The 12,072-nt window shown below is 44.3% G+C and overlaps 1 long non-coding RNA gene across 1 annotated transcript; it reads left to right on the top strand.

The window, feature by feature from the left end:
* Positions 1-6,980: 6,980 nt before the first annotated feature.
* LOC146638357 (uncharacterized) lies at positions 6,981-7,928 on the top strand. The gene is made up of 3 exons (XR_014906641.1): positions 6,981-7,111; positions 7,393-7,459; positions 7,627-7,928. It is a non-coding gene; the product is annotated as an uncharacterized LOC146638357 (long non-coding RNA).
* Positions 7,929-12,072: the final 4,144 nt, after the last annotated feature.

The raw sequence follows: 12,072 nt of genomic DNA, 5'->3' as shown, positions 1-12,072 counted from the left end.
TTGGGCCCAATTTTTCCTTTCATGTACTGTGATTGTTTTCATTGTATGTATGTAAGATTCTTTAATTGTGAATACAAATTGATCAAACCAAGTTCTCAGAGCGTTTCATTAGTCATCCACTGCTCCAGTAGTCGAACCTCAGCTATTGGCCCAACACACAGGTAACCATTTAAATCTGTATCCCAAGTGTTGAAAGGGGTGTTACAGAAAATTGGCGAGCCAGCCAGGAGCAGGTGGCAGACTATTGACGCTTTGTTTTCATTTTTTCTCCTTTTTGGGCAAAAATTCTTATCTTCAGTCATTATAACAGTAATTTGCCAAATTGGTGACATGGAGGTAGTGACACGTGAGCTGGTAAAGATCCCTAACTCTGTCATGGTTGAAGGGTTAACCTGGACTGAGGTGGACAATGAAGTACAGAGCTATTTAGAGACTCATGGTTCTATTAACCGTGTCCTGCGTATAGATGAACCAAACTCAGAGTTCCATAACAATGCAATTGTTGAGTTCACTTTTGGTACTGCGTTGCAAACGCTTGCTCCTTTGTTGCCATTTAAATACAAAAGCCCCACTCGGCCTGATGTGACTTTCCACGTGTGTGCGCTTGCTAGTGTCTATACCCCTGTGGTTAGCAATAGTGCTACTGAGAGTTACATGTCTGAGTTGCAAAACATTGCTAAGTTAACAGGGAAGTCATTTCAGCTTCTTTTGCAAGATGAACTAACTAAGTTGAGCTCTACAGTTGCAGCCACAGTAGAAAATGCCCCTGTGGACAGGAGTCAACATGAGGGAAGTCAGGCACCTAATTTCAGCTCGGCCTCATTACCGCAAGGTGCAATGCAATCTAGAATTGCTCCTGATACCACTATTCAGGGTGCTGCACTACGCTCAGCTCCAGAGATACAAAACCTGACCAAAGAGCAACATCCGAGAATACCACCAGTGACGGTGAGTTCATGCCCAGATCTAAGCCCCAGTGATCTCAACCCCCCTGAGATACAAAAGGTCGTTGTGGAGCATATTGTGCGAAATGAGGAGGCACCGCCACACCATTATGCTGCCTCACGCCTTCGAGTCTTTTCAGGCCGATTGCCGCGGCCAAATAATGAAACGGATTATGAGACCTGGCGCTCTAGTGTGGAACTTCTTTTAACAGACCCAGCATTGTCTGATTTAAGTCGCTCCAGGAAGATTGTTGACAGCTTGTTGCCCCCTGCTTCAGATTTCATTAGGCATCTTGATTCACAAGCTTTACCTTCTGCATATTTGCAGCTTCTTGACTCAGCTTATGGTGCTGTGGAGGATGGAGATGAGCTGTTTGCTAAGTTTATGGGTACTCTGCAGAATGCTGGTGAGAAACCATCAAACTACCTTCACAGACTCCAAGTTGTGCTTAACACTGCTACAAGGAGAGGAGGGGCCTCTGCTGATGAGTTTGATAGGCAGTTGTTGAAGCAGTTTTGTAGAGGCTGCTGGGATGACTCCTTAATAGCAGAGCTCCAGCTTGAACAAAAAATTAAAAACCCTCCTAGTTTTGCTGAATTATTGCTCCTGTTGCGTACTGAGGAAGACAAGCATGCTAACAAGGCAGTACGTATGAAAAAGCACCTTGGTACTTCCAGGCAACAGCCAGCCCCACCCAAACAGCATGTTTGGTCTCAACTGCAAACTGCCTGTGTTTGCTCTGAGTCTAAGGCTGTGGCAGAAACCAATCTCCTGAAGAAACAAGTTATTGAGTTACAGGCTCAAATGGCTCAGTTAACCCCCCACAGGAAAAGCAGGGGTAAGAACGCAAACTCAAATGCAAAGGTGACTGTGCAGACCAACCCTGCTCCTGAGCAGCCCTTGGCAGTGCCTGTTCCAGAGCACCAGCCACCTCCCAGGCCACGCCCGTGGTACTGCTTTCGGTGTGGAGAGGATGGCCATGTAGCCTTGAGATGCAGTAATGAGGCTAACCCCGTGCTAGTAGCAGCAAAAAGGAAGCAATTTCAAAGAAAACGGCAGGAGTGGGAGACGCAGAATGGCTCTGTGGATCCACACCATTTAAACTGACAGCAACTCCTGTTGTGGGACAGACAGGAGTTCAGTCTAACACTAGTCCCTCTACCTCCAAGCAAAAAGGCAAAAGACAGCCAAAATGTCAGCCATGTGGGCTGCCACAGAGGTTAGTTGGAAGCAAATGCACTGCTGAAGTGTGTGTTGCAGAGAAAAGGGTAAACTGTCTTTTAGACTCTGGATCTCAAGTTACAACGATCCCCTTGTCCTTCTATGAAAGCAACCTGAGGGACCAAGAAATTAAATCATTAGATGATTTGTTGGAGGTTGAAGGAGCTAATGGACAGCAAGTTCCATATTTTGGCTATGTGGAAATAGATATCACTTTTCCTAAAGAGTTTGTAGGAGAGGAGATTGAGATTTCTACTTTGGCCCTTGTGGTTCCAAACATGAGAGAAAATGCCCAAGAGCAAATTCTCATTGGCACCAATACACTAGACGTGTTGTACTCAAGTGTTGCTACTCACATGAATGAATTTGGCCTACCTGTCCAGTATGGCTACCGAGCAGTCCTCAAAGCCTTGGAGCTTAGGCACAGACAGCAACCCAATGGCAAGCTGGGCCAAGTAAAACTGTCTGGGGGGAAATCTGAGACGATTCCTGCTGGACGGACTGTTGCTTTAGAAGGGGTAGCCCTTGTTGGGAGCTCCTTTAATGAAAAGTGGGCCTTGGTAGAGCAACCAACAACACCCTCCTTGCCTGGTGGCCTACTGGTAGCAAATTGTTTAATCACATTGCCTAAGAAAAGGGCGAGCACATTGGCAGTGATAGTCAAAAATGAAACCGCCCATGATGTAACAATCGCACCAAAAACAGTGATCGCTGAACTCAGTGCTGTTCAACAAATAGTAGCACATAAGTCTGACACAAATGTACCTGACTCTGTCAAAGACAAGAACAATTCTAGTCCAGATTTACAGTTTGACTTTGGAGATTCTCCTTTGTCAGCTGACTGGAAGGAAAGAGTAACACAAACATTGAAGTCAATGCCAGAAGTGTTTGCTCACCATGACCTCGACTTTGGTCATGTAGGTCAGGTCAAGCATCACATCAGACTTCACGACCAGACACCTTTTAAGCAGAGAGCCCGGCCAATACACCCACAGGATGTTGATGCCGTGAGAAAACATTTAAGGGAGCTGTTGGATGCAGGCGTGATTCGCGAATCTGAGTCTCCTTTTGCGTCCCCTATTGTGGTGGTCCGGAAGCGTGATGCCTCCATCCGTCTCTGCATCGATTACCGCAAATTGAACTCACAGACAATCAAGGACGCCTATGCCCTTCCCAATCTTGAAGAGGCTTTTTCAGCTCTCACAGGCTCAAAGTGGTTTTCGGTTTTAGACTTGAAATCCGGCTACTACCAAATTGAAATGGAGGAGGCCGATAAGGAGAAGACCGCGTTCGTGTGTCCCTTGGGATTTTATGAATTTAATAGAATGCCGCAAGGAGTCACAAATGCCCCCAGCACCTTCCAGCGCTGCATGGAGCGTTGCATGGGTGATCTGAACCTGAAAGAGGTGTTAGTTTTTATTGATGACCTTATCATTTTTTCAGACACAGTTGAAGAGCACGAGAGGCGCCTTCTGCATGTTCTGAATCGCCTGAAGGAATATGGTCTCAAACTTTCACCAGAGAAGTGTAAGTTCTTTCAGTCTTCTGTCCGATATCTAGGCCATATTGTTTCCCAGAACGGAGTTGAGACTGATCCAGAGAAAACTAGTGCCCTGAAAACCTGGCCAAAGCCATCTAACCTAAAAGAACTGAGGTCCTTCCTTGGGTTCAGCGGTTACTATCGCAGGTTTATTCAGGATTTCTCCAGAATTGTGAAGCCGCTGAATGAGCTAACAGCTGGATATCCTCCAACCTGCAAGAACAAGGAAAGAAAGGCCAATGTCAAGTACCGCAATCCTAAAGAGCCATTTGGTGAGCGCTGGACTGCTTCTTGTCAACAGGCTTTTGACACCATAATCGAGAGGCTCACTTCAGCACCTGTCTTGGGTTTTGCTAATCCTAAACTTCCCTACCTGCTCCACACAGATGCGAGTACGACTGGGTTAGGTGCAGCCTTATACCAAGAGCAAGATGGTGAGCTTAAGGCTATAGCATTTGCAAGCAGAGGGTTGTCTAGAAGTGAAGCTAAGTATCCAGCACATAAGTTGGAGTTCCTAGCCCTTAAGTGGGCTGTCACAGAAAAGTTTAGTGACTACCTTTATGGGGCTGGTTTCACTGTGGTCACCGATAGCAACCCCCTTACATACATTCTAACCTCTGCCAAGCTTGACGCGACTAGTTATAGATGGCTGTCTGCTCTCTCCACCTACTCATTCAAGCTGCAGTATAGGGCTGGAAAACAGAATGTGGACGCAGATGCATTATCACGAAGGCCACATGGTGGACTCATAGATGATCATATCTCAGTGAAAGAGAAGGAAAGGATCTGTAAGTTCACTGCCAACCATCTATCAGAAACGGAAACTTCAGAGGTCATTCAACCAGAGGTGATCAAAGCCATCTGTGAGCGGCATGACATCTATTTTGCTGGTGAAGGTTCTGAGTGCTCTGATCACTCAGTTGCTTTGGTTGAGTCCATAGCACTCAGTCCTGAAGCCCTGCCACCTTGCTTCCAAGGGAATGACAGTCATGGGCTGCCAGTTATCCCCTTTTTCTCATTTGCTGAAATCTCAGAGAAACAGCAAGCAGACGCAAGCATCAGGGAAATAATTACTCAATTGGAAAGTGGTGAGACACCTCCACCTCAAGTGAGAAAGGAGCTCCCTGAGTATGGACTCTTGTTAAGAGAATGGAACCGGCTAGAGCTCAAAAATGGAGTCTTGTTTCGCAAGAGACAGGGAGTGATGGGAGTGACTCATCAACTTGTCTTACCAAGAGAACTGAGAGATATGGTACTTGAAAGTCTACACGACGACATGGGCCATCTTGGTGTTGAACGCACCCTTGATCTAGTGAGAGCTAGATTTTATTGGCCTAAAATGTCCTCAGTGGTTGAAGAAAAGATTAAGACTTGTGATCGCTGTGTGAAAAGAAAAACTCCACCAGAGAGAGCAGCCCCAATGGTTTCAATAGCGACCACCAGACCATTGGAATTAGTCTGCATGGACTTTCTGAGTGTGGAACCAGATCAAAGTAATACCAAGGACATATTAGTAATAACGGATCATTTTACTAAGTATGCCCTCGCAATACCAACGCCAAACCAAAAGGCGACTACCGTGGCTAAGTGTCTGTGGGAACATTTTATATCACATTATGGGTTCCCTGAAAAACTCCATAGTGATCAGGGCCCCGATTTTGAGTCCCGTACCATTAAGGAGCTGTGTGAAATGGCAGGAATCCGGAAGACACGGACAACCCCGTACCATCCAAGGGGTAACCCTGTTGAGCGTTTTAACAGAACGCTGCTGCAGATGCTAGGCACTCTAAATAATAAGGACAAGTCCCGTTGGAGGGACTATGTTAAGCCTCTTGTGCATGCATACAACTGCACAAAGCATGAAGCCACAGGGTTTGCACCTTATGAGCTTATGTTCGGGAGACAACCAAGACTCCCTGTGGACTTAGCTTTCGGGCTTCCTGTTGATCCTCTGCCATTGTCTCATTCACAGTATGTGCAAGGCCTGAAGAACCGCCTGAAAGAGAGTTATGAGCTTTCGAGCAGAAATGCTAAGAAATCTGCAGATCGTAACAAAACTAGGTTCGACCAGAGAGTTACAGGGTCTAGCCTTGAACCAGGGGATCGAGTGCTAGTTCGAAATGTGAGACTGAGGGGAAAGCACAAGCTAGCAGACAAATGGGAGGCAGATGTGTATGTAGTTGTGTCACATGCTAATGACCTTCCCGTGTATACAGTGCGTCCTGAGGCTGGAAATGGTCCTTTGCGCACTTTACACAGGGACCTCCTGTTGCCCTGTGGGTTTCTGCCCGTAAGTGCTCCTGAAACCCCAGTACCGCCAACAGTGCGAAGGCCAAGGACCCGTCAAAACCCAGGTCATGTAAACGAATGCTTTGATGATGTCATGTCAGACGAAGAAGAAGTGTATCCTTCAAGGGTTGTACTTTTGGATCCAGCTGCCTCCACCCTAATGCCCAAGGTTGACCACGTTTCATCCGACATTCCACCAGAGCAGCACGTTACTGACAATGTGATCCCTCTTAGCAGAGTGGTCGTTCCCGGAGCAGTTTCAGATGAAATTGAGGTGGAAATTCCCATAGAAGCAGGGGAGGAGCCCCCAGCCACAAGCTCACCTCAGGTCAGCTTTCTTGACCTTGAAGAGCCAGGAAGAATGGGAGGTGATGAAAGTGAATCTTCTGGGAAGGATAGTGAGATTTCAGTGCCCCTCATTTCACCTGTTGGGGAATCTCAGCTGCTTGACATTGAAGGTACACAAGATGTTCCTGAAACTGATGACATAGCTAATTTAACCCACATAAAAGAGCCATCAGAGGGGTTAGATGAGGCTGTCAGATGTTCGAACAGGCAGCGAAGTCGACCAAAGAGACTCCATTATGCTGAACTTGGAAACCCTTTAATAGAGGTGGTTCAGTCACTTTTTCACGGTCTGGGTGCTGCTATAATAAGGTCAATGGATGCTGCAGAACCGTTGTGGTACAATCAAACCACCATCCCTCCTGTCGATCCAGTAACAACACAGCCGCAGAGAAGGTGCACGGGGACGTGCCACCCTTCAGTGGGGGAGGGTGTAACCCTGGAGAGTTACTAAGGGGTTTTAGTGTGTTATGAGTGATGTTAGTATTTTGAGTTCACTGTTAAGTTTTATTAAGTTAAATTATTTTGTTGAGAATTAATAAAATAGAAGATGTCTATAATGTCCTGATGGTCCTTGAAGTATACAGGGGGAAGTACCGCCTCCTGCCGTTCACTGCATAGCAGCTACGGATATCAGGAGAGAGGGAGAGGAAGAAAAGTCCGTTTTTCCAAGTGGAAAGCGTGGTTGTTTTTATCCTGTACGGTGGAAATAAGCTATCTAGGAATTGTTGTTACCCAGAAAGGAGTTTGTTACTGCTCGGATTCTTCTGGGTGAGTTAATTTGTTGTGAACAAGAATATTGTGAGTTTAAGCCACTAACGATGACATGCTAGCGGCTATCGCGGCTATTGCTATTAGCCATGTGGCTGTACATGTGTGATTGTGAGGATTAAACTGTATGTTAGAGTTTGTTAGCTTCCTATGACGATGCATGTAAAGATTGTAAGTCATATGTATGCTGTAGATGTTGATATGTTCCTATATCAATCCTTAATTGCGTTCATTGTGAGGTGAATACAGTTTAAAGAAAATGGGGTTATGTTTCTTTGTAGTTGTGCTACAACGCTTCACCATCGCCATTTTGAAGCTCCAGGAGAGTCCATTTTATTGGTTACTTTGGTAAGAAGTTATCATTGTCTATGTTTTGGAATATTCTGTCGTTCTTTCTGTATACTGGAAAGGTAAAATGCAAATTTGTTAGTATGTATGAACGAAACATAAGAAAGGATATATGTATAAATGACTAAATATAGATTTTTGAATGTTATTCTGACTGTGTTATACAGGTCAGGTTTTTTACTTGGGCGTACAGTTCAGTGATGATCCAGTCCAAAGATGGCGAGCCACCCCTCCAGGACCCTTGAGATGATTGCTCTAGGAAGAGAACTAAATTCTTTGGACGAACTGTGAACTGTACAAACTCTACTTAAGTGGTAGGACAGATTTGCACGTCATTCCTCCTTTGCACATCCTGCAAAGAGAATCCTCATTGCTGGACTCACACTTAAGGGTGTCGGCTGACACGAGAGAGAGAGACTGAGTCAAATCCCCCGGGGTTGTGTGTGTTTTGTTTATTATTTTCCGTGACTTGGGCCCAATTTTTCCTTTCATGTACTGTGATTGTTTTCATTGTATGTATGTAAGATTCTTTAATTGTGAATACAAATTGATCAAACCAAGTTCTCAGAGCGTTTCATTAGTCATCCACTGCTCCAGTAGTCGAACCTCAGCTATTGGCCCAACACACAGGTAACCATTTAAATCTGTATCCCAAGTGTTGAAAGGGGTGTTACACATGGTGTCCCAAATCACCAGACCACATAAACTTCAGGCTGTACTTTAAACATCTGGATTTTGCGCCTCTCCACTCTTTCTCCAGACTGTCAGATATTGATTTTCAAATGAAATGCAAAGTGTAACAAACATTCCAACATTAGGCAAAAGTCTTTTTTGTGCTTTTTATCTGTGATTCGGGAGTGGTTTGATATTGGGAATGTAACATTTGTAGCAGACTTCCTGTGCATGGTGGCTCTTTATCTACTGACACCAGTACCTCTGGTACACCTCTGCAAACAGCCCACCTTTCAGCAAGGACCGGTAGACTGGACAGTACATATGTTAAATTACATTTCTAGAAAACAAAGTCTCTGCTGTTCATTTCCAGCTTCTTGTGTTTTATATGTTCTTATACTGGGGTCTTATACTCTGCCTTGGTGGAGATCTCAGGTCATTCTCTGTCTGAAACATGTTGTTTGAAGGTTACTTATTTTAAGACTATCCTCCTGTTATATGGTCCCAAATGGAAGTTATTTTGAACTGCTTTAACCTTTGTTCTGTAGCAGCAGGTGAAGTCTACCCATCTTACTCCCAAGAGAAATGGAAAATTAAAAAGGAAAATATACATAGGCAGACTTCCAGCCACCCACTCACACAAGAAGAAAATCAACCACATCTGCTTTACTCATAGCGACTCACCTACTTTTCACATCAAGCATGAACAGCCACAAGCTCATATGCATCAAATCCACAAATCAACCAGAGCTTGTCTTAAAACATTTATGCAAATGCAGAATGCATGCACACTGTATGTACAAACACTCGCCTTATTCCCATCTCTGACATTCCCATTCCAGATGCAGTTATTTCACAGCAAATAACTCATATTTTCAATCTATGTATAATTTTAATATCTACAGTTTGGAAAACTGCTCCTGTCATTCTTCATCATAACAGTGGAGAAAGGAGCAATATAAATAACTTTAGCTTTAATTTGGAAATTTGTCTAGAGTCTTAGAGTCACTTGTGTTGACAGCTTTCTTCATTTAACAAACTTGGTTTTGAGTGCATCCCAGTACAGATATAGGCTCATGAATAATAGTGTTTCTGCCTTAACTTTGGTTCTAAATGGCGTCACTGGTCAAGTGGTGCAAATATGTCCGTTAAAATAGTACAAGTTTTAATTAGTAAAGGCTTTTAATATTTTGGCACCGTTCTCAGAACTAAAATAAATAAATGGCCTGCATTTGTATAGCGCTTTTCTAGTCCCTAAGGACCCCAAAGCGCTTCACACTACATTCAGTCATTCACCCATTCACACACAGGCGATGGCAAGCTACATTGTAGCCACAGCTGCCCTGGGGCGCACTGACAGAGGCGAGGCTGCCGGACACTGGCACCACCGGGCCCTCTGACCACCACCAGTAGGCAAACACGGGGTTAGTATCTTGCCCAAGGATATTTGGCATGCAGCCAGGAGGCAGCCTGGGATCGAACCACCGACCTTCTGATTAGTGGCTGACCTGCTCTGCCACCTAAGCTACAGCCACCCCTAATACTCCTACAAAATTAATTTGTCAGGTTAGATAAATTACATTCAGCTTGAATACATGGAAGGGATTAAGATGGGAGGAACTAAGCCTAAATCCAGTAGTCTAAGTCCAAACTTTACACTTGGTATAATGTAGTCAGATATGTACGTTCGCTTGGCAACCGTCAAACCATGTTTATCAGATGGCCAGATGGAGAAGTGTAATTCGTCACTGCAGAGAACACATCTCTACTTGTCTTGAGTCCATTGGTGACCACTGCAGTGGCCTAGGTGATGTAAGGTTTGGAGCTGCTAGGCCATGGACGTCCTCTGAAGCTCTCCGTTCTTGAACTGATCTAAAGAACTGAAAGCTGAGAGTTGATGACCTCAGCATCAGCTGACCCTGCTCTGTGATTTTAGGTGGCCTATCACGTCACGAGTTGCTGTTATTCCCAATCAGTTCCACTTATACTACCATTAACAGTCACCTGCGCTGGAGCCTATCCCAACTGTCATAGGGTGAGAGGAGGGGTACACCCTGGACAGGTCGCCAGCCTGTCACAGGGCTAACACACAGGGACAGACAACCACTTACACTCACATTCACTCGCACATTCACACCTAGTGGCAATTTGGATTATCCAATTAACCTATCCCCACAAGCTGCATGTCTTTGGACGGTGGGAGGAAGCCGGAGTACCCGGAGGGAACCCACGCAAACACGGGGAGAACATGCAAACTCCACACAGAAAGACCCCGGCCTGGTGTTGGAATTGAACTCAGGACCTTCTTGCTGTGCGGCAACAGTGCTAATCACCGTGCCACCGTGCTGCCATTTATTTCACTAAATGTAATTTTATTGTTTAAAACACAAAAAACAAACTTCAATGTTTTTTTTATACAAAGTAGTCAGGATAACTTCAGTATGGCTATAAAGGCAATTTGTATGCAAAACACGAGTTTCTTTGTAAAAGAATGAAGCAGAGTTTTCTGCTCTGCCTGGAGTCAAAACTGTGTTTAGCTTTCTGGTATTTCTCTTGATTGTTTGACCGGCAGAATGATTTGTGGCTTTGATTGTCTTTTATTATAAATAATATGTCCTCATGCTTCTCCCTGATGTTCCTATCTGCTGGGATTGCCACATCTATTACAGCTGTGGTCTTCTGCTCCTTGTCTGCCAACCATGTTTGTTTGGCAGACAAGCGTCAGCCTGTGTCTGGAACTCAGTGTAGTCTTTGGGGACCTCCAGCTTTCTCTGCCTTCAGAATGCACTGGGCCAGTTTCCAGTGAAGTACAAAAAAGCTAGACTGGGAGTAAACACCTTCAAATGCAGCAGCAGTCCCCTCAGGGGACAGTGCTCGCTACGTTCATCTTCTGAACGTCAGACTTCAGCTACCACATCATTATTTGCCACCTCCAGAAGTTGTCCAATGATGCAGCTACTGTTGGATTTGTAACCGAGGGGAACGATCTGGAGTATAGGAAGGTCATTGCTAACTTCATCAGTGGTGTGGACCTATTCACCTGTGCATTAACATCAGAGCGATGAAGGAGATGGTTGTTGACTTCCAGAGAAAACCACCACCCATCCCACCAGTGAACATCCATGGTTTTGACATTGAGGTAAAAGACAGACACAAATTCTTTGATGTTTACTTTAATAAACCGATAGATCATATAATACTCATGAAGGGCCAAAGCTGGTCTGAGGTGTGCAGAACCTGACTGAGGGCCTTTTACACCACAGTGATTGAGTTTCTTATGCAGTTGTCTGCTGTGATCAGGTAGCAATAGATCCAAACAGACTACAGTACAATTTATATCTCATTTGGCCGAGGAGGGTCTCGGGATTGCTGCAACCAGGATCTAGAAATAATAAAAACAATTTAAAACATTTAAGCAAAGCAAAAATGTTAACTACTAAGTTATATTTGCACTCATTCAATCAGCTGCTATCATGTAAATGCTTATTTCCCAAAAAGCAGAAGGTTACAATATTTTACCAAATCTAGTTGTATTGCATCAGTAATCTCTGTCAAATGTAAGTAATAGCATCTTTAAGTGTTGAATAAAATTAAAATGCTTTTAGAACCAGAAATCATTTACCAATCAAATACTTTATTACTTTGCTGTCGCAGTGATGGTTACATTTCATATACTGTATATAAACAATGAGCTATCTGTAAAGACATATTGTGTTTGCTGAAATGCTGTGAATCTCTAATATTTCTCAGCAGTGCTGCTTTTAGAAGCCCAACTCTCTGTACTCTCTGTGTACTTTGCTTTTAATGACAAAATTGCTTTTGTCTAGCCTGTACATGTGTGCAGCAGGAATTTTCTCTTAAGAGAGCATAGATCACACACACACACACGCACACACACACAGTTGTAAAGAAAGATGAATGAAAGGTCGGCACAGCACTCT

This window comes from Diplotaxodon limnothrissa, linkage group LG2, assembly GCF_057381915.1.
Source record: "Diplotaxodon limnothrissa isolate DT_005_m linkage group LG2, D_limnothrissa_male_GT1.1, whole genome shotgun sequence".
NCBI lineage: Eukaryota > Metazoa > Chordata > Actinopteri > Cichliformes > Cichlidae > Diplotaxodon > Diplotaxodon limnothrissa.
This window is presented reverse-complemented; position numbering and strand designations above follow the sequence as displayed.